This window comes from Tupaia chinensis, unplaced genomic scaffold (genome assembly GCF_000334495.1).
Source record: "Tupaia chinensis unplaced genomic scaffold, TupChi_1.0 Scaffold000078_1, whole genome shotgun sequence".
In the NCBI taxonomy this organism is placed as follows: Eukaryota; Metazoa; Chordata; class Mammalia; order Scandentia; family Tupaiidae; genus Tupaia; species Tupaia belangeri.
The window spans coordinates 7,028,892-7,052,963 of record NW_006159539.1 but is presented as its reverse complement, the minus strand read 5'-3'; positions in this window follow the sequence as shown (position 1 = coordinate 7,052,963).

The following is a 24,072-nucleotide window of genomic DNA, read 5'->3' as shown; positions in this document are numbered from 1 at the left end:
TAGTGCATTTTGATTTCGTTTCCAAGGTAGAGAGGATGACACTGACTAAAACATTCAATGTGTCTGGAATACGTCCCCGTGTCCTTTTCCAGCTACAAAGTCCTCATTCTATCTTTTCATATTCATAGAAAAGAATGTTCAAAAGCTAAGTGTGGGCACAAATAAGCCAAATTGTGGTGAGCTAATTGCTTTGTGCAGTGCACCTGTAAATGAATATTAATCAGACTGGGAAGTGACTGAACAAGTCAGCAGTTAATACCAAAGTTCAGTTGAACTATTTCCTTAATCTTTTTTTTTTTTTTTTTTTTTTGAGAACTTTTTGCTATAGGGCGCGTGCACTCACCAGATAGACAGAGAGACAGAAAGCAAGAAACCACCCTCCAGGGGGGAATGGCCATGCCGCAATCCCTTCTCTTCCATTCTCTTCTCGGGATCTTGGGCACACACGCACACACACCCGGTGTGAGTTTAAGCCACTGGGTCTGGGACTTGAACTGCGGTCAACTACATGGGAGTCCAGCGACATAGCCATTACGCTAACTGCTGGTCCCTCCTTAATCATTTTTTAAATTATTTTTTCTTTATTCATGGAAGATTGCGTGTATATACACATAAGAATGAAATAGCAACAGACAGATGAACACCCTCCAGTTTCTGGCCACATTGGGATATCTCACTCCAGACCTCCAGCCCATAGGATCTTGGCCACTCACACATGTCCAGCATGGTTCAGACTGACTGGGGTGGGGATATGAAATGGAATCACCATGTGGGATTCAGCCTGCCCTGAGAACTGCATTACCAATACATAACAGAGCAGGCCCCATCAGCTGAACCCTTTTATTAAAAAAAAAAAAAAAATGCATTCAAAAACGTAACTAAGAATATTCTGAATTACCAATACCTACTAATTAACTTCTAAAAGCCCATTTTGTTCCATTATGCTGTAATTACATGCATATATTATTGAAACAGGGCCTATAATACATACAAACTTTTTTTTTTTTTTTTTTTTTTTTTTTGCCATCAGGCACGTGCACTCACAGGAGACAGAGAGAGGGCAAGTGAGAAATCATCTCCAGAGGGGATGGCCATGCCATAATAATTTCTTCTGTATTCTCCTCTTGGGATTTTGGGCATGCACATACACAGGCCCACTGTACATTTCAAGGCAATGGGTCCAGGGCTTGAACCAGGGTTGGCCACACAGGATCCAATTCCTTAACCTCCACACTACCTGTTGGTTCTATAAACATGTTTTTAAAATTATATTTGAAGCTGGGCCAGCAGGTGGCATGGAGGTTAAGGGGGTTGGATCCCACATGGCCAACTGTGCAGTAAGAGTTCTGGATCTGGCGGCTTGAAAATCAAGCTAGGCACATGTGCTTACATGCCCAAAATCCCAAGAGGAGAATGAAAGAGAAAAGATTGTGGCATGGCCATCTTCCACATGGGGTGATTTCTCACTTTCCCTCTGTCTCTCTCTCTCTCTCTGTCTCTCTGTAGTAAGAAAACCTAACAAAACCTAAAAACATATACATACATAAATAAATAAAAATAAAAGATCTCCAGGTGATTTGTGTGCACATCAAAGTTTGAGAAGCAGTAGTCTACAAAGCTCTAAGACAAATATAAAAATAAGATGGCCCCTGACCCCAAGTGAATCATTCTAGAGAGAGTAATAAGTCAAGTACATAGCAACTATAGGACAAGTGCCAAAATATGTACAGGGCAAGCTCTGTGGTACAGTGGCAGCACTCTACTCAGGCATAGCTGGATCCCACATGGGTGACCACAGTTCAAATCCCCAACCTGGTTAGCCTTTAATACACTGGCCATGCATGAGCATGCCCAAGATCTGACAGCTTAGACAACTGAAAGAGGGACAGTAGAGTAACCAGAACCCTGGGGAAGGTGTTCCTCCTCCTCTCTCTTCCTCTCCTCCACCCTCTTGTGTACACGCATGAGCTCTTACATGGATAAATATGTATGTGTATATATATATATATATATATATATATATATATATATATATATATATATATATATATATATATATATATATATATATATATATATATATATATATATATATATGTGTGTGTGTGTGTGTGTGTACAAAGCAATATAGGAATGGGGAGGGCAAAGTGCTAAAGTCAATGGAAGCAATTTCTTGAAGAGGTAAAGAAATTTAAGCTGGATCTCAAAAACCAAGTAAATAATAGCAAAAAGCATTCCCAACAGAGAGAACAGGTGAAATTTACAGAATAGCAGCCTTTTCTTAGGATGGATGGCTGACTATTTGAACCGAGAGGCAGTGATGGGAACCTAGCAATACAGCGTGAACCTTACCCTTAGGACAATGAGGAGCCATCAGATCATTGAATAAAGGACATGACTTGATCATAATTTCATGTCAGAAACTGTGTGTAGTCTACAAAGGTTGCACAATATGAAAAAAAAAAAAAAAAAGACCAGTAAGGAGGCTGTTGCCATGCCTGCATTCAGGAAAGAGGAACTCAAGAGAAGGAAAAACGTAAAAGACCACTGAACAATAGCATATATTACACATGAATGGGACCCCTGAGATCCATTTAGCCTGGGCATCTTTAATACCTACAGAACTCTGAAATATTGAATATTTACAAAATGGTTTTAGAGTATTTATATCTTCTAATTCACAATGAACTTTATTTATGCCATGTTTATACACTAGCTCAAATAAGGTTTTTCAGTCTTCCTCAAATAGATTAAGAGTCAGTTTTTAGAGGGGCTGCAGGTGGCATGGTGGTTAAGGTGCTGGACTCACAGATGACTGACCATGGTTTAAGACCCAGACCTAGTGGCTTTCTTTCTCACTTTTCCTCTTTCTCTTTCTGTCTCTCTCTGGCGAGTGCGAGGAGAAAAGAAAAATAAAATTAAATAATTTTTTTAAAGAGTCAGTTTTAGGGGTTTATTTTCTACAAATATTATTATGATGCCTCAGTCTAGTTTTATTCAATTCACTGTACATGAGCATAATCAGTCAGTTCTCCTCAAGACATTTTCTTTGTCGTGAAGCAGGATCTAGCCCATTAAACTAGGCGTGAGAGAGAACAAACACTACTGTTGTCCAACAATAAAAAGGACATCAGAGTCTGCTGTGGGTTAGATTTTGGTTTGTCTAGTGGATAGTGTTTGGGCATCACCCTCATGAACAAATTAATACTGTCTTGTGAGGCAATTTAAGTTCTAGGATCCGTGAGAAGGGATTAGTTTCCACAGGAGCTGGCTGTTATAAAAGGAAGATGGCTGTTCCCAGGTCTCTCACTTTATGCACACACCATCCTCTCTTTTCTGTCGGCCATGCTGTGACATAGATCAGCCTGACATCAGCCCCACACCTTTGGACTTTGCTGCCACTAGAATCTTAAGCCAAATCAGCCCCTATTCTTTATTAAACCACCCAATCTCCAGTATTTCTGTTAGCAACACAAGAGCAGACTAAGAAGAATCCATCTAGGTAAGAAAAAAATTAGGAACAAAATGAGCAGCAACACAATGTTCTTATCCTTAACTTAGACTTTCTGTCCTAGAAAGATTAATTAATCAGCATCAACAAGATCAGGGTGGTTTATATGGCATTTGAATGAAGTCACAGATACTAATACAAAAAGAATTACAAGAAGGTACTATGGTGTAATGAAGTATGGATTACAAACTCACTTATGGATGACCACTCTTAGAGGCAAAGGTGCAGGCTCTAGAGCCAGACTGGGTTTAAATCTTAGCTTTGCCACATTCTGACCGTGTAACTTTAGACAAATTACTTAAATTCTGTCAATCTTGGTATCTTTACCTTAAAAAAATGGTACTATAATATTAATAGTACCTACCTCATGGGTTGTAAGAAGTATTAAATGAGTTAAAACATGGAAAACACATAGAATGGCACTTCATTTACCAATGAGAGTTCACTCCACATTAGCCACTGCCATCATTATTAAGAGACCCATTGGGATCACAAGGAGAAAATGTGCCAATTCCAACGAAAGATTAGGAGGGGACATTTGAAGCAAATCTTGAAAATTGACCAGCTCACCTCTTGGTAGACAAAGAACAAGGAAGAAGAGTGGGAAAAAGAACTTTAAGCAAAAGCAAGTGCTTTCAGAAAATTATAAATTGAACCTAGGACTATAGAAGATAACTACAACAATCTGAGGAAGCAAGGGTGAGATTCTTTTCTGGGACCATTGAGGAGTGACTAGAGAACAGGGGATGAATTGCTCAGAATTGTTAAGTCACAGGATTCACACATACTAACTGTGGTGCGGCTTCATAACTACTCCCAGTCTTTCTACCTGGGTAGGTGGGAATCCTGTTAACCATGACTGGCAGTGCAGTACGAGACAGATTGCAAAACATGACGGTAAACTTAGTTTTAGACATACTGACTTCAGAGCATGTGAGACATTTGGACATTCAGAACAATGGCCAGTAAGCTGTTGGATAAAGTGGTGGCACATTATAGGGGTTCAATAAACATTTGTTGAATAAAATAAACTAGAGCCCATGAGAGAAAGGTCTGGGCTGGAGATAGACTTCACCTCAACAATGTTAAACCAAGGGCAGATTGTTTTTTTTTTTTTTTTTTCCTTTTTGTAAGTATCTGTGTGCTGTCTTTAAAGCAATACCTTATTTATTTTTCAAAATAAAATAATCATTGCTTTGCCAATTACAGAAGCAATACATACCTACATTCTATAAATTCAGATAGTAAATGATAGAGAACAATGAGAAATTGACCAGTAACACCACCGCATTGCCCAAAGATTGCTGTTAACGTTCTGTTGTATAACTTCTCCTATTTTGTAATGATGAAATTAACATAAACATATTTTTATAAATTTGGTCATAATATCTATGTTTTATATCTGACTTTTCCTGTTAGCAACTTAGAAGACAGCTGTGTACCTCTCCATAAGTAAACACACATGACAGTTTCAATGGCTGTCTTGCATATTACATCATTAATACATCCCATAAAAAAGGCAGTCTTCTTGCCTTTTATATAATCCTGGGATGTTGATAGCATGGTTGAGCTCAGGTTCAAAAGCCTCAGATTCAGGGAAGCTGAGGACGAAAGCTGGAGAACCTGGTTGGGAGTGGTGGCTTGTGTAAATCCTGAAATCCAAAGGCAGAGAAGTCTTAAATTCTGACGTTCAAGGCAACAGAATTCTATCCCAATCTCCCTCAAACGAGACCAAACTGCCTCCTGTATTTATTCTCTCTGGGCCCCTTGTTAGTTAGATGATGCCCACCTGCACAGAGGGTGGATCTTCCCTACCTATTATACTCAGACTCACTTGTTAATCTCCTCTGGAAATACTTCTACAAACGTAATCAGAATATACCAGGTTTCTAAGAATTCCTTGGTCTAGTCAAGTTAACGTCTAAAACCTAACCATTACACATACACTCATTCTTATATTGCAAACAATACAGTAAAATTATAAATGTGTTTTGGTTCACATGTCAATTTATTTCCCTGAGATAACTTCCTATGATAAATTCCTATTAAGTGGAATTTCTGGTTTCTATGAAATGACCATTTTAAACTAGATAGGCATGTTGAATTGACCTCTGCATGTATTTACCAATTTACCTTTCCAAAAGCAATATATTAGGTCGTCTGAAAAGTCATGATGCATTTTTGCATAGGAAACCACGTCATGACTTTCTGACAACCCAATAAAAGAATGCCAGCCTTTATCCCTAGCCTACTATGTTCTTCACACCATCTTTGAAATACCCATTTCTGATGAATATCATATCTTTGTGGAGAGAACATTTAAAATTCTGTCAGCAATTTTGAAATAGAAAATATCAATACATTATTAACTATAGACACCATAGAGTAGATTAGAATATCAGAACATATTCATCCTCTCTAACTTAAACTTGATAACCTTTGATCAAAATCGCCCCATTCCCATTCACCCTTCCAAAATCCACCTTCATCCTCTGGTCACCACCATTCCATTTTCTACTTATCTATGACTCCAACATTTTGAGATTTCACCAAGAAGTGAAAAGATATGGTATTTATCTATCCATGTCTGGCTTATTTCACTTAGCCTAAGTTACCACTAGATTGATCTATGTTCCACAATGTGTAAACATAACAAACATATCTGTAATTATTAGTCGATTTAAACAATTTAAAAAGATAAACAGAGGCCTTATCTCAGAAAGCTTTGTAAGTCATAACAATCAAGACATGGAGATGATTTTGAAATCCTTGTCTTCCAGGTGGTATGTGAAGCCATGGAGGTAAGAAAGACCATCTCAGAGTAAATGTACAGAGTGAGAAGGAAAGTAAGACTAAGGCTGCCTCTGAGAAACCCTAAATTCAAAGGACTCATTAGAAGGGGGAGTCAATAAAAAAAAAGATTAGGAAAAACGAGTCAGATGATAGCTAGAGGAGACCAGAGAATTAGGTCTCCATTTAACCCCAGGGTCTGTGTGTCTGCCATTTCTTGCCATCACTAACTCCAGAATTAAGTTCAACTTCAGGATTTCTCTTAAAACCTCTACTGAGGTCAGGTAAGATCATGAAAATAATGAACTCTACTACACATTTTCAAAGACAGAATATTCATTTGTCTTTATGTATTTATATACAGATGATTTTTGCCATCTTTATTTTTTTTTATTTACTTTTAAGGTTTTTGCCATAGAGTGCTTGTACTTGCAAGAGAGAGAGAGAGAGTCAGTGAGAGGGAAAGTAAGAAATCACCATCCATGGGGAAGGCCATGCCACAATCCCTTCTCCTCCACTATCCTCTTGGGATTTGGAGCATGTATGCACCTGCACCTGGCATGATTTTCAAGCCTCCAGATCCAGGACTGGAACCACGGTCAATCGTGTGGGAGTCCAGTGCAATAACCATTTGTCCTTGGGGATTGACTGTAAGGTATGCAGGTAGTGTGAAAGATGTAGAAAGTGGTACAAAATTGTTTAAAAGCTTGAATAGTGTAGGCTGAACCACTGTCAGTTTTTATATATTTAGGTTTTCCTGTCACCACCACTGCAGCAAGGCAATGTGTGATGACATGTTTAGCCGTTTCTCTAGTTAAGGGGGAAGCAAAAACAAAATTAGAGATGTCAACAATAACATGTATGTAATTTTGTCATCCAAATGGGGTGTAATGAGTTACATCCATTTGCCAAATGTGATTGGGGCCAAACTTCTGGGATTTACTCCCAAGGGAAGGAAAAAAAGGAAAGGAACACAATTTGGAGAATATTTATTGCCTGCTGTCTGAAAACAGAAAATTGTTTGTGCAGGGTAGCAGCATTTTGGTGACAAAGATTATGTAATTGTTTGGCCTGATCTACAGGAGAGTCTGGGGTGAAGGCCACGAGCTTCTCATCTGCTTGATGGTTTCCAAACGTGAGAGCACCAGGAAGAGGAGAATGAGATCTTATGTGACAAATGAAAACAGGGCAGTTTTGTTTTTATACTAAATTTTGGTTTTGTAAAGAAGCATTAAAAAAGAGTTTCTTGGGAAATATTTTCAAGAACAGCAGTTTCAGACTTTTGAATCACTGACACTACATAATGACTATCAGAATAGATACTTGAAGGTGGAGGTGGAAAGATCAAACTTTCACAGCTTTCCCAGGGCAAAGTTCTGCATACTGTGCAGAGCAAGGTAAGTTACATATAACTTCTGTTTTACTTTGTGACTGTGGACATGTGGGCTATTATACAGAGATAATGGATGAAAATATGATCAACAAACCTAGCAACAAAGTAGCTTCAAAATAAATTTTAAAAATCATTTACATACCTTTTTATTTCTGGTCCAGGTGATGTACCAGCTCAGATTAAACACACACACACACTCCTAAAGAGCCTGAGCTTTTTCACTCTTTTCACGAATTCAGAGACCTGCAAGCCACCAATAGAATTTCCAGCCCACCCCAAAAAAATAAAACTTAAGGGGAAAACAAATACACACACACACACACACACACACTCACACAATGTGGGCTAGCAGAAGCAATGTGAACACAGCATGAAGAGAATTAAACATTTTTTAAAAAGTTTTCCCTCAATTATCAACAAAGCTTTCTTTGGTCAAATTATTTCTGGCAACTAACAAGTCTTTTGATCAGTTCTCATGAGGTATATTGGCAACTGCTTGACTCTGAGTGTAGTGAATAATGATTTCCTAACTAATAGTGTCATGGTTTTTAACACTGTTATAAAATCGCCAAATTTTCTGTAATGTTCAAAGTAAAGAGATCAGACTTGTTTTCTGAAAATACTCTTTGCTTGGTGAAATTTTTTCCTTCTCAGCTTTTCTTCTGAAGGGACAAACTATCTTTTTTTTTTTTTATTTATTTTATTATCATCATAATCTTCTTTCTATTACACTAGATTACATATAACTTTACATTGACTTCCATTGCTTTTTCAAAAGGGAATGCCATGCATGTCAGTCAATACAGAGATATCAATCTCCCCGCTTTATCATTCAATATCTTTTCCATGCTTTTCCCAATAATTATTATTATAATTTTTTTAGACAGTCAATCACTATTTCTCGTTTTGCTTATTAAAAAGACTTCACCCATCATGAAATACTTCCCAGACCGGTTCAGTTGAGAATACTATACATGTCATCATCAACAGGTAATAAACCATATCTATTTCTCATTAACATCCTGCCTCTCGATTGTTCACTGCTGTCTTTATCCTCTTCTCTCTCCTTTTTTTTTTTTATACTTTGTTTTTTATTATAAATTTTTTTTTTCTTTTCTCATCACAACACACATATGAATTTTCCATCCAAAATACACTGTGCATTGGCTCAATCAAGCACATCAACATATATGTTCTCAGCAAATGATTTCCCAATTTTTGTGTCCTGCATACCTTGCCTTTTGTTTTGCCATCCTAGGTTCCCCATCCCCACCCTCTGCCATGTCCCATCTTCCTCCTCCATTGTCCCTGACATTCATGATTGCCCTCAATGGCTTCCGCCCCCCCCCCATTCAATTGTTCTACCAATGAACTCAATTAGTCTAAGTATATCCACTAGCTAGCACAGCTGACATATCCTTACACATGTATCCAAATCTGATCCTAGGCATAAACCCCAGGGAGTAGAATGAACATATTATAAAGTAGACCCCAGTTGTGTCCATACAACTCTCTTCAGTCATCAAATGTGCATTTTTTTTTCCTCCTGCTTATTACTTTTTTTATATTAAATTATATTGCCTAACACTCATTCCCTGAGTATCATCACAACACACCAAGTGTAGTTTCCCATCTAGGATAAACTACATAGTGTCTTAATCAAGCATGTCGTCACCAATACTGTTCCATTTCTACTTTCATACATATAAATATGTTTTTTATCCTATGTTTGACCCTCAGCCCTTTCCCCCTCTCCCAATTACTCTATCTCTGCTATAGACAGCTATCCTCCAGAGGGGTCATTGAAAATGCGATACCTGCGAGTAGAGGGAGAGGGGCCAGGAGTCCAAAGTTTTTAACAATAGGGAAAATAGATTCCATTCAAGGTTGGATCAAGTGTGGGTCTCGTGCAGTTCCGCAACTGTAGGTGAGTCTCCATGGAATACAGTTTCAGGAAGGCGGTTCTGGCAAGCAGAGTTGACCATCAGTTGATGCGGCACAGCAGCCATCTTGTGGTTAGCAGGAAGAACAATTTCAAATGTCTGAATGGTTCCATATCCCACTTTCTTAACCACTGCACTAGAGTGCCTAAATGTGATAGGCTCCAGTACGGAAAATTTCAGCTCAGGTATTGACTGCCTAGTTCCTGTTATTTATGCATCTTATTTTTAGAATTGCATCTCTTACATTAAAGGCAGTTATCCTTCTTCTTAGATGATTACTTATAACTTTTTTAAGGAGGGAAAAATAAATTTCCGAAAAACTTTTGATTTTAAAGTATGTGCATCAAGGAAAATGTTTATTCCAATTATATGCTTTAATTACTTTTATAAGCAGTAGTGCCACTACTTACATACTAAATTATTCATCTATGATTTAAATTCATGAACAATATCCAGCTCTAATTAGCACTTCTAATCAGCTCTGTAGTAACAGTCTTGCTAAATATTTGTACTCTCCCACCATGTTATTTTACAGAGGTTTCCTGAATTTAATCATTTGAGTATCACATTGAATTTAGGAAACTAGGCAATCTTCTTCAGCTGTTAGTAAGATTCCTCCCTAAAAATGAAGTAGTTTAGTTGAAATGTCTTCGACATTGAAGAATGCAACTGGAAAAAAAATGTAGATTTTCTGCATGAGTGTTTGCCCGGAAGGGCCCGGGACGTCCCGTGACCGGACGCAGCCTTGGCGTCCGGCCCGCCTCTGCCGCCGCCGCCGGCTTAGCAGGGCCCCAGGGGGGACTCGCCGAGCCCGGAAGGGCCCGGGATGTGAAGGGACAAACTATCTTAACAGACATTTACGGGAGGAAGTATGGACATTCCTTTATTCTTATCAGGTCAATAAAATAGAATGAAGGGCATGTTTAATAGAGTGTCATATCATTCCTGTTTTATAGCCTCTGGTGGCAGTCATGTTGTCAAGACATGGGAAACCACTCCTAGGTGTGTAAAGGCTTAGAAAATACAGATATATATCTATATGATATCTCTCATATATATATATATGAGAGAGAGAGAGAGGCAGAAGATACTTTAAGGCATTGTCCATCTCACTGGAAGATGAATTTAAATAAGAAACAGAGAAAAAGTATAATCTAGTATTGTAAGTTAAAACAACTATAAATCATAGAATTAAAAATATGACTATGAAATGAAGCCAACAAAAACAGCCATGAAAAAAAAACCACACATAATATGAATATTATACTTTAATAATGACTGTGTGAGTCCCACATTCTCAGATGCATTCCAGCTAAAATTTTAATCTTTCCAAAGAAATCAGACACTAGTGAGCTCTTTCATCTGAGGTCCACAGCTACAAGGGTACCTTCTGGTTCTGCAGGACATGCACAGTGTATGACCATGAAAATGATGATAGATATGTATGTATTCCACTTCCATACACTGTACCAGAAAGTCTACTTGCAATTCTCTTTTCGCTCTTCCCTCAACCACTGGCTAGCAGCAGGCTTAGAATTCATGGATCTTCTGGGGCCAGCAGGTGGCCCAGCAGTTGAGGACACTGGACTCCCACATGGCTGACTGCAGTTGGAGTTCCAGACTTGGTGGCTTGCTTTCTCACTTGCCCTTTCTCTTTCTCTGTCTCTCTCTGATCAAATTAAAAAATAACAAATAAATTTAAATAGTTCTTTAAAATTAAAAAAAAAACCCTCATGGGTCTTCATCCATATGGATTCCTAACTGACAGCAGGACACAAAATCTACTCCACTCTACCTGCATGGCCTGTTGCTGGAGAAACTTCACTTGAATGAAACGTAAACTTCTTTTTCTGTGAAGCACTGAGATATTGGATTTTGCTACAGTAGTTAGCTTAACTTTGCCTAATACCCTACTTTAAAACAAGGAAAATGCATCTTTGTGAGGAACATCACTAATCTTTGGGGAAATTTCTTGAAACCGTTTTGATCTGCAGACCATCAGGACCTTATGACTGGCTTTTCTGTGATGTCTCAGAGGTCACCCTAATGTCACAACTCATGACTCTCTTTTCTCTTTTCTCTGTATTATTCCACTGAAAGTGGTGAGGAGGAAGGAAGGAAAAATAAGAATCATGTCGGTATAATAAGAGGAAAAAAGCAATTTATTAAATCCTCCCTAGAAAAAATATCTGACATGTCTACATGGAAATTGAATCCACAAGGCAGTAGTAAATAGGAGAAAAGGACATGATTTAATTTATTCTCAGCTAACAGTAAACTGAAATCTGTATGGTTTTCATCTCTCCTGCACACAAGATGGGTTGGAGTGCCCCATCTGTGAGAAATATGCTTTCTATCAAACTGATTAGAGCAGTCAATATTAGACATAACCTCTTTCTCTTTAAGGATAGGCACACTCCATCATCCATTTATTTCTCTGGTGGGGCTTAAAGGGAAGCCTTAATCAACTTGCCTTATAACCTAAAGGCGTTTGGAAGGAAAAAAATCTATATTTGTGTCCTTAGTCAGATTGCTGAAGCATGAAATGGGATGTCTTGTCCTGCTGCCTTGGATAAAAATGCTGTATATTCTGTTTATTTATTTGGATGAGGGAAAGCAGAATTGTTGAAAAGTTTTATAAACTTCCCACTGACTTTGAGTGATATGGTTCAAATCTCTAGAGGAAGTCAGGCAGAGACTTTCACCTGTAGAAGATTTCATAGAATGACTTTTAAAACATAAGACAAAATAATTGCTGGGGTTTCAACCCAAAAATAACGAGGAAAAAATTAATAAATTAGTTCCTTTCCACCAGTTTCTTTGGATACCTTCACAGCAATATTGCCAACACATACTCCAAATACTATGTGAAAAGGCTCTCATGGTTGAACCTAATCAAGGAAACACAGGCTGGTATGCATGGGGAACATAGTGAAGATGAAGAGGAAAGAGGAGAAAGCTTCCACTTGGCTCTGCTTGGACTTAGCCTGGACTTAGAACTTCCCCATAGGGGAGGAGTTCTCCCCAACTTCCTTATCTAGAGAAGTGTGTTTTCTCATTGCCCTATATATATTGGGTCGTCAGAAAAGTCATGATGTATTTGTTCTATGGTTTTCTATGCAAAAATGCACCATGACTTCCAACAACCCAATAGCTCATAAACTATCAAGAAGGCAAAAGAACCTGGGTAGGAAAATAGATGATGACAGGCTAGCCTAGTGGCATGGAGGTGAAGGCAGCTGTATTCCACACAGCCAACTGTGCAGTTTGGGTTCCAGACCCAATGACTTGCAAGACAAGCCAAGCATGTGTGCATGCATGCACAAAATCCCAAGGAGAATGGAGAAGGAGAAGGGATTATTGGTGTGGCCACCCTCTCCAGACTGACATTTCCTCTCTCACCTATCTCCCTCTTTCTCTTTCCTCTCCCCACACCTCTGCCCTCCTACATCTGATGAATGCACATGCTCTATAGTAAATTTTAAAAATAAAAAGTATCTTAATATTCATATAGTTGACCACAGTTCAAGTTCCAGACCCGGTGGCTTAAACTCATGCCAGGCATAAGTGCTTGTGAACCCAAGATCCCAAGAGAAGAATGAAGGGGAAGGGACTGAAGCATGGCCATCCTCCCTGGGGGATGATTTCTCGCTTTCTGTCTCTCTGTCTCTCTGGACTTAGCCTGGACTTAGAACTTCCCCATAGGGGAGGAGTTCTCCCCAACTTCCTTATCTAGAGAAGTGTGTTTTCTCATTGCCCTATATATATTGGGTCGTCAGAAAAGTCATGATGTATTTGTTCTATGGTTTTCTATGCAAAAATGCACCATGACTTCCAACAACCCAATAGCTCATAAACTATCAAGAAGGCAAAAGAACCTGGGTAGGAAAATAGATGATGACAGGCTAGCCTAGTGGCATGGAGGTGAAGGCAGCTGTATTCCACACAGCCAACTGTGCAGTTTGGGTTCCAGACCCAATGACTTGCAAGACAAGCCAAGCATGTGTGCATGCATGCACAAAATCCCAAGGAGAATGGAGAAGGAGAAGGGATTATTGGTGTGGCCACCCTCTCCAGACTGACATTTCCTCTCTCACCTATCTCCCTCTTTCTCTTTCCTCTCCCCACACCTCTGCCCTCCTACATCTGATGAATGCACATGCTCTATAGTAAATTTTAAAAATAAAAAGTATCTTAATATTCATATAGTTGACCACAGTTCAAGTTCCAGACCCGGTGGCTTAAACTCATGCCAGGCATAAGTGCTTGTGAACCCAAGATCCCAAGAGAAGAATGAAGGGGAAGGGACTGAAGCATGGCCATCCTCCCTGGGGGATGATTTCTCGCTTTCTGTCTCTCTGTCTCTCTCTCTTTTCAGCGAGTACACATGCCCTATAACAAAAACCTTTCTTATTTTTTGGAGAGGTTTTTGCTATAGGGTACGTGTGCTCGCTAGAAAGACAGAGAGATAGAAAGCAAGAAATCACCCCAGAGGGGAGATGGCCATGCTGCAATCCCTCCTCCTCCATTCTCCTCTTGGATCTTGGGCATGCACGCACATGCGCCCAGCATGAGTTTAAGCCACCCGACCCAGTCTGGGACTCGAACTGCATGGAAGTTCAGCAACATAGCCAATACGCTAACTGCTGGTCCCAAAAACCTCTCTTTAAATATAATTATTTATTTATTTATAAATATATATGTATGTTTATTAATTAATTTATTTATTTAAAAACAGAGGCCAGCAGATGGCATAGTGGTTATGTCACTGATTGCCACATAGTCTACCACAGTTTGAGTCCCGGACCTGGCAGCCTAAAACTCAGGCTGGGTGCATATGTATACATGCCCAGAATTCCAAGAGGAGAATGAGGAGAAGGGATTGCAGCGTGGCCATCCTTCCTGGGGGTGATTTCTCACTTTCTGTCTCTGTCTCTCTGACAAGAACACACACCCTATAGCAAAATAATTGTTTCTGGAGAAATTTGGAAGAAAGAAGAGTTGGTTAAGTTATTTAATTTAAATGTTGAGCTGCAAGAAAAAGTCCATACATTTTCCTACATAGCAGCAATGAACAACTTGGAAATTTAGAAGAAAATATTATTCATAATAGCATCCACCCACTCCAAAATGAAATATTTAGTTGAAATTTAACAAAATATGCTCTGGAGTTAAGTAAAGACTACAGATCACAGATGAAATACGTCAGGGAATATGTACATGAACAGAGTAATACAACACTTTCATGGATTGGAGAACTCAACATGGAAAGATATCAGTTCTCCCCAGTGCAGTCTCAGTCAAAATCTCAGAAAAATAGGTATCAACAAGCTAACTCTAAAATTTATACAAAAAAGGCGAAAATTTGTAGAAGAGCAAAAAACAAAATCTAAACTAAAAGAACAAAATTGGAAGATAGACACTACTCATTTTTTGTTTATTTGTGTTAGGTTTTTGTCATAGGGTGTGTGTACTCACCAGAGAGAGACAGAGAGAGAGAGAGAGAGGGAGAGAAAGGGGGGGGAGTGACAAATCATCCTCTGTGAATGGTCACACTGTAATTCCTACTCCTCTATTCTCCCGTCAGGATTTCAGGCACACACATACACATGCTCTTAGCATGTGTTTGAAATCGCCGGGTCTGGAAATGCTATTGGTCATGTGGAAGTCTAGCAGCTTAACCACTACACCACCTGTTGGCCCTGATAGAAAACTTTCTAACATATTTATATTCCAATACCAGGGAGAAAGGACAAAGAGAATGGGGTAGAAGAAGAATTTGGAAGAATGGTAAACACTAAATCACAGAGCTCAGACTCTTGGCAAACACCAAACAGCTTAATACAAAAAAAACCCAACAACAACGAAAACACATATTTAGACATATCTGAACTGTTGAAATCCAGAAGAAAGGAAATCCTACAATGCAGCCTGGAGAGGCAGGAGGGCAGGGGGATGGTTTAGGTTCAGAATAAGGTTAAGAATTACAGTAGATTTCTCATCAGAACCATGCAAATTAGAAACAATAGGGCAATACTTTTATGCTTTTGAGGGAAAACAACTGTCAAACCAGAAGTTCACATCCAGCAGAAATATCTTTCAAATGCCAGCAGACCTATTCTATAAGAAATTTTACATAAAATCCTTCTAGTTGAAAGAGTTTGCTATGTATTAGGAACTTGGATCTATACAAATGAATAATGTGAGGGGGAAATACAGCATTTTAGAATTTTTAATTGCTATAAAAGATAAGTGTATTGCATAAAGAAGTACTGGCAAGCTATGTTTATGGTGTATGTAAAAGTGAGAAGATTGAGCATGATGCTACATAGGTTGTGAGGGAGGAACAGAAAAATACTGTTATAAAATTGTAAACTATCTGTGGAGTACTAATTACCGCATCTGAAGGTAGATTACATTATTTAAAATTGTGTATTGTAAACTCTGGGCAACCAATAAAACTGTTAATAACAACAAAGAAGAGGTGGGGGAAAAATCAATTCAGTATGTTAGTATGGGTTTGTCTATTTCTGAGCTTTGTATTATGTTTTGTTGATCTTCTTGTCACTCCTTTTGCCATTCTCTGTATTACTGTACCTTTGTAAGTCTCAAAATTGGGTAGTATAGGGGACTAGCAGGTAGTATTGTGGTGAAGACTCTGTCTTCACACACAGCCAACAGTGGTTTGAGTTTCAGACTCGGGCACTTGAAAATCACGCTGGGCATATGTGCACGTGTGCCCCAAATCCCGAGAGGAGAATGGAAAAGGAATTGCAGTATGGGCATCTCCCCTGGGGATGATTTCTCACTTTCCCTCTCTCTCTGGTGAGTGCACACACCCTGTAACACAATCTAAAACATATTTTTAAAAAGATACTACCACATATCTACTAGAATCACTAAATTCAGAAAAATTACAATACTAAGGGCTTAGAGGGGTGCAGAGCTATAGCAACTCTCATTTACTGCTGGACAGAATTCAAAATTATACAACCACATTGGAAAATAGTTTGACAATGTCTTATTAAGTTACACATACACTTACCACACAACTAATCAATATCCCTCTTTGGTATTTACTCAGATGAGTTGAAAACTTATATACATACTAATAAATGTACTTGAATGGTTATAGTGGGTTTATTCATAATAACACAAAACTGAAAATAAGCCAGGTATTCAATGGGTTAACAAATAAGCAAACTCTGATATTTCTACTCAATAATAAAGGAATGGGTAGTTGCTTAATATACATCTATATGTCAAGTATGTCAAGTAGAAGAACTTTTTTTTTTTTGGAGAGGTTTTTGCTATAGGGCACATGCACTCGCCAGAAAGACAGAGAGAGACAGAGAGATAGAAAGCGAGAAATCACCCCCAGGGGGAATGGCCATGCTGCAATCCCTTCTCCTCCATTCTCCTCTCAGGATCTTGGGCATGCACGCACATGTGCCCAGCGTGAGTTTAAGCCACTGGGTCCAAGACTCAAACCATGGTCGGCTTCATGGGAGTTCAGCAACATAGCCATTACACTAACTGCTGGTCCCTCAAGTAGAAGAACTTTGAAAGCAATTTGTTAAGTCAAAGACCAACCCAAAAGCTATGTATTATGTGATTCTCTGTATATGATAGTCTGGAAAAGCCCAAATATAGGTATGGAAAACAGACCAGTGATTGCCAGAGCCTAGGAAAAACAGGGTTTGACAATAAATAAAGCCACACAAAGGAATTTTTAGAGATAAAACTACCACCTTTAAGTGAAGCTGGATAATAAATACACAGGAACTCTCTGAGTTATCTTTGCAATTCTTTAGTTATTATAAAATTAATTTCAAAAAGAAGTTTGAAAACAAAATCAGTAAGTCTTAACTCAGTAACTGATAAGAAATGAAATGGGAAACAATTTATCACATAGCAGACCTAGTTGTAGGAAAAGAAATCCAGAGGATGGATAGCTTAACTAAATTACACTTTAAAAATTACGGAGCATGTAGGGCATTAACTGCCAATTTTTAAGAACTCATGATGATTCATGAACTATTTGAATAATAGGAGGAAATTAAGAATAAATACATATCCATCTTTTCAAAATTGCTTAAAAATGGGAACATAGATATTTATTATGTAACTAGGAAACTGAAAAGAATAAAATTCTTCACTAATTCTATCAGCTTTCTTCAAACGATAAAGAATTCCAAAGAACTTAGTCTGATTATGCTCTTGAAAGTGAATAAATTTATTCAGTACTTTGGGGCCAGTGGGTGGCTTGGTGGTTAAGGCACTGGATTCCTACATGGCCAACTATATCTTGAGTCTCAGACCCAGTCGCTTGAAAATCATGCCAGGCACATGCATGCCCAAAATCCTGAGAGGAGAATGGAGAAGGGATTATGATATGACCATCTCCCCTGGGGGTGATTTCTCATTTTCCCTCTCTGTCTCTTTCCAGCAAGTGCATGCACCCTATAGTAAAAAGCATTTTTAAAAAAATCATTAAGTAATCTGAAAAAAATAACTGGAATATGCCATAACTCATGTAAGCTCACAAATACACTATTTATTTTGTAACCAGCATGACCCATGCAGCCAGCCTAGGTAACATAATGGGTCGAATTTCTAAAATAAATGACTCATTCCATGCACCTTGTTGGACCCCATCCCGTTTTCGAGAAAAGTCTTCCTTGCCTCTCTAGGATCCTTTCTGACATGATAACTCCACATTCTGTGGTTATCTTTCTCCATCTTAAGACTTCATACCTTGGCTCTAAGAGAGGAAACCAGGTATTCTGCACTACCAGGTCAGGAGTTGCTTGATTTTCAGCTCTATCTGCAGTCATTGTTGACTGGTAGTCTTTTTTGAAACAGGCAATCCACTCCAAGTCAGCAATTCCCAATGTGCACTTCCCTGACCAGTAACTGTAATCTTCTTCAGGACACAAATTCCTTCACGCCAGCCCAAACCTTCCAAATCAGAATCTCTCTGGTATAGCCCAGCAATCTGGTCCATCAGGCGCTCCAGAAAATTATAATGGACAGCAAGTTATGGACTAAGAATCACTGATCTCCAGTGATCTGGGCATAGATACACACAAAACTATGAGGATCTAGAAGTCAGGCCTGAAAGAAAAGCCTTCGGTGGCCAGGACCTCCCCTACACTGCTGGTCTGCCATAGCATTCCTGTCTATGGTGATGGGATAAGGGAGAAATCTGTTTTCTCCTTTAAAGTCAAGTTCAACTCTGGTAGGTCCACGTCATAGTAGGCTTGCTTGCTCTTGCTACTGGATCACTATTTTATTACACACACACACACTCACACACACATACAGAGTAATTTCCTCCAAAGAATTTAGAAGAGTTCTTCTTAATTGGAAACACAGGCTATGCCTACAATTCCCATCTTTCAACCTCATTATCCCAGTCTCCTAGCACAGATGCAGTAACCCAGCCTTAATCTCAAGATGCATGTTGACTTTCTCTTCTAGACAAGTGACCTCCTGGCTGAAAATCCTCATTTGCATATAAATTCTTTAACATGTTTTCTTACAATGTAGAAAAATGTCAACATGAAAATTGGCAGTGTTTGGGGGCCACCAAATTGTTGGATGCCTTTTGAGAAGTCACAACATGGAGACAACCTTTTGATTTCATCCTGAAATTAAAATGCAGCCTGAGGGGGACCAGCCGATGGCGTAATAGTTACATCTCTGGACTCCCACATAGTTGACCACAGTTCAAGTTCTGGGTCCGGCTTAAAAAACTCATGCCAGGCATGTGTGTGTGTGTGTATGTGCCCAAAATCCTGAGTGGAGAATGGAGAAAAAGGAATGGAGGCATGGCCATCTCCCCTGGGAGGAGGTGATTTCTTACTTTCTGTCCTTCTGTCTGTCTCTCTAGCAAGCGCACACATCCTATAGCAAAAATAAACAAATAAATAAAATCTAAACAACAACAAAAAAATTACCCCATTTTATGAAGCCAAAGAGGCCATCTATGTGAACCATGGACTCACCGTTCATCACTCATCATCACAGCACAGTAAAGGCAGAGCAATTGGCTACACAAGGAGTCCTTAGCTTCAGTGGCAAAAAGCTATGGGGAGCTCCCTTAACCTTATGTTATGAGTAGATCAGGAAGAGAGGATGCACCTAAGAACCCAACTACACTGGCACCCTGATCTTGGACTTCGAACTTCCAGAACTGTGAGAAAATGAATGACTGTTGTTTAAGGCTCCCAATCTAAGAGGCATTTTGTTTCAGTAGCCAAAGCAGACTAACATGCAACTATATGAAATTCAGTGCTTTATGGTATCAGTCCCTATCATAGATATCCAGGTGCAATAAAAAAAAAGGGAGGGAGCAACTGTCTTACCTCAGAAAGGTTACAGGGAGTATCACCAAGGAGGTGATATTTAAACTGTGACCTGAATTCATTTCTTGAATATTTATTAAGTATCTATTACTCATATATTTAGTGAATCTTTTTATGCACTTGACACTATTCTCAGTCTTAAGATGACAACAGTAAATCCACAGATAAAAATCACTGTTCTTGAGCTGGCCCCATAGCCTAGTGGTTAAGGGAGCTGGATCCCACATGGCTGACCATAGTCTGGTTCTAGTCCCACCAGGCTGAAAAACATTAGATACATGTACATGTGTCCAAAGTCCTGATGGGATGGAAAAATGGAGAAGGAATTGTACCATGATCATACCCCACTGGGGGTGCTCTCCTCCCTCTCCTTCTGCCTCTGTCTAGAGCATACAACTCTGGAAATTAACAAAACAATATAAACCAAAAAAAAATTTTTTAAATGACTTCTTGTGCAGTTCACTTCTGGAAGCTGTGAGTGAAGATGTAAAGCATTTAATTATGCAAGGAATGAACTGCCTCTGGCTACCTGAAGCAACAGGTGTTGGAAGAGAATGATAAGGGACAATGCATTAGAGCAAAGAAAAGCCAGATTAGGATGGGTATTATCTCAGGCACTTATGGTTTAATTTTCTTGACTACAAAGATGCATAGGTTGGTTTTGCATCTTACTATTGGGTCACAGGGAAATTCATGACATATTTTTGCATAGAAAAATACATCATGACTTTCCTGACAACGTAATATTTAGGTTTATAATGCTATAGTTATGCTGTAAGAACTCTTCCATTGCATTTCCTTTGGGAAAAGTAATTCATATTTGCAAATCTCAAACTCTCTGCCAACTCCATGGCCTTCATCAAAGTCCTTGTTATAAATATTACAGTGGTAGAGTTTATTAGGAGTGGAACCAGCACCAGAGAGCAGAACAAACTGTGCCGAGCACATTAATCTATTTTAGGATCGAGGAAGCTAAGCTGCCTACGTGTTATTAAATGCCCATTTCCTTAGCAGGCCGGGAGTCTTGTTTTATAAGATGGTCATCAAATTCTTCTCATGAAGTCTGATGGCAGGCACAGAGTAGCTGACCATGAATTCACAAGCACTATTGAGGAATTGGCCATTTCTGCTGTAAGTGATAACTACTCATTTCAATATTGCTTATTAATTTTAAACATATTATATACCATAAGAGTTGTATAGATCATTTTAGGTAACTATTCTACTTTCAAGGAAAATGACATAAAAACAAAAACTTCTGATTCCTGCAGGATATTTTTTTCATAGCTTTGCTAGAGGGTGTATGCACTAACAGTGGGGGGAGGGGGAAGAGAGAGAGAGAGAGTGAGGAAGAGGGAGCGAGCACTTCCACGGGGATGGTCACACCACAATCCTGTCTCCTTTACTTCTCCTTTGGGGATTTTTGGGCATACACACATATGCACGTGTTTTTCAAGCTGCTGGTCCAGATTTGAATCTTGTAGTCAGCCATGTGGCATGCAGCCACCTTGACCACCACACCACAGACTGGCCTAGGTTTACCTACTTTACCCATGTCTCCTCTCCCATGCTAACGCAAAAATCTGTCCATTAAAATGACAGGCTCTTTGGGCTGACAACCAAGATTTTAGAGTCCAATATAAAAGAGGGAACAGTGAATTTCAAGTAACAGAAACTAAACAGTTGTAGAAATTAAAGTATATATGTTGAAAAGATATTTGTAGTACATATCAGAACAGGGCTCCCTGTAGCCCAGCCCTACCTTGGGGTCATTTTCATTGACCAACCATGAAAAATAATGAAAACACAGTCAGATATTTCTTCCATCCTCAGATCAGTATAAAAGGGGATGCAATGAGCATTGCCTCTCAATTTCCACTCCCCCACCCCCAGCCATTCCTCCTCATCTCTGGCTCAGTGACCCCAAGTATCCCACCTCTATCTCAAACTCAACCTCTAAGTCCCCTCTCTCAGCCCCGCCCAACTGTGCTTTGTTTTCTTCCACTTGCAGCCTTTTTCCCCATCTTGATTCTTTTTTGGTTTTCATACAACTTATGTTCTTTTTAAAGCAGCTCTCACCCTCGGGGTTCTAGTTCTCTCTTTATTTCTACATTACTCTGATTAGTACAACTGAAGTCCAGGAACCAGCTTGCAAAGGCAACATCTATCTATCGGCACATGAGGAAAGACCCAGGCTCTGAGGTACAAGCACAATTTTTTCCCTCGTGCAGAGAAAAGGTGAAGATGTTATATATACGTTCTCCTTTAGTCCTTACACTTCTGCAGAGTTCTGTTACTTCTCAAAATGGTTTTGATATATACAGTAAGAGAAAGGGAAAAAATACAGAAATGCTTGTTTTTTTAAGTTTTTTTTTTCTGTTTGTTTGTTTGTTTTGCCATAGAGCACATGTACGTGTGAGAGAGTAACAGAGAGATAGTCACTGAGAGAAAAGTGAGGGGATGTGGACATGCCAATCCCTTCTCCTTTCTCCTCCTCGGATTTGGGGCAGGCACACACATGTGCCTGGTGTTTATCAAGCCACCAGGTCTGGGATTCGAACCATGGTCAGCCATGTGGGACTACAGCTCCTTAACCACTATGCCACCTGCTGGTCCCCAGAAATGCCTTTCAATATATATTGTCATTCCATAAAAGATGCTCCCTAAGTAAAGCATAACTAGATGGAATTCAGAAATCGAAACTGGTGTGAGATCAAGCGAACACAGAGGCTGGGAGAACACAGAACCTAAAAAAGGGAAACTAAGAAAAGAAAATGAGTGATTAAAAACAAGGCCCTGGGTTCAGAGAGACACAGGTTCAAATTCGGAACCCAGAACATAACAACTGTGGGACCTTCAACATATCACTGAACAACAGTTCTAAGGTTCTTTTTCCTTAGGAAAAACAGTAAGACTGATTAAAATGTTAAAAGAGTTACAGAGAAAGTACTCAGCAAAGTGGTGCTCCTTAAATGTTAGTTCTCACAATGGTGATGTGTTTTACTATCAGACTTCACCACCAACCTGTTTATCTCCAGGAAACAAGATTTTGTATGGATTAGCCTCATAGAGTGTTTCATTTTTTTTTTTTTTGTGAGATCTTCCATTTTTATTTAAAAAGCCCTTATTTCTGCATTGTTTTATACTTAGATATTATATATTACTCTACAATGCATTCATGGTTTTTTTTTTAATATGCCTCAAACACTGTAGGACCAGTCTGTGGCATGGTGGTTAAAGTAGGTGGAGCCCATTGGGACCAGCAGTTAGCGTAATGGCTATGTCACTGGACTCTCACGAAGTCGACCGTGATTTGAGTCCCGGACCTGGTGGCTTAAACTCATGCTGGGCGTGCATGCATGCATATCCAGGATCCCGAGAGGAGAATGGAGGAGAAGGGATTGTGGTGTGACTATCCCCCCTTGGGGGGTGATTTCTCGCTTTCTGTCTCTCTGTCTCTCTCTGTCTTTCTGGTGAGCACACATGCCCTATAGCGTAAACCTCTCCAAAAAAAATTTTTTTAATTAAAAATAAATAAATAAAGTAGGTGGAGCCCACATGGCTAACTGCATGGTTCAAGTTTTGGACCCAGTGGCTTGAAAAACATGACGACATGTATTCATGCATACCCAAAATCTCAAAAGGAGAGAGATGGAGGAGAAGGGATTACTGTGTGACCGTGCTCTGTAAGAGGGTGTTTTCTCTCTTTCTTTCTCTTTCTCTCCCTTCCTCCCTCTCTCACTGTTTCTGTATCAAGCTAGCACCTGTGTCCTCTTGGCAAATTAAATCACATACACAACTCCTTTAAGAATTTCACATTGGCGGGGCCAGTAGATGAAGTAGTGGTTACATCACTGGACTCCCACGTGACCAACTGCAGTTCAAGTCCTGAACCTGGTGGCTTGACAATCACGCTGGGTGTGCATGCATGCCCAAGATCCCAGGAGGAGAAGGAATCATGGCATGGCCAATCCCTCCAGGGGCTGGTTTCCTTTTCACTGTCTCTGTCTCTGTCTCTCCAGGGAGCACAGGTACCCTAAGATAAAAATCTCTTTAAAAAATTTT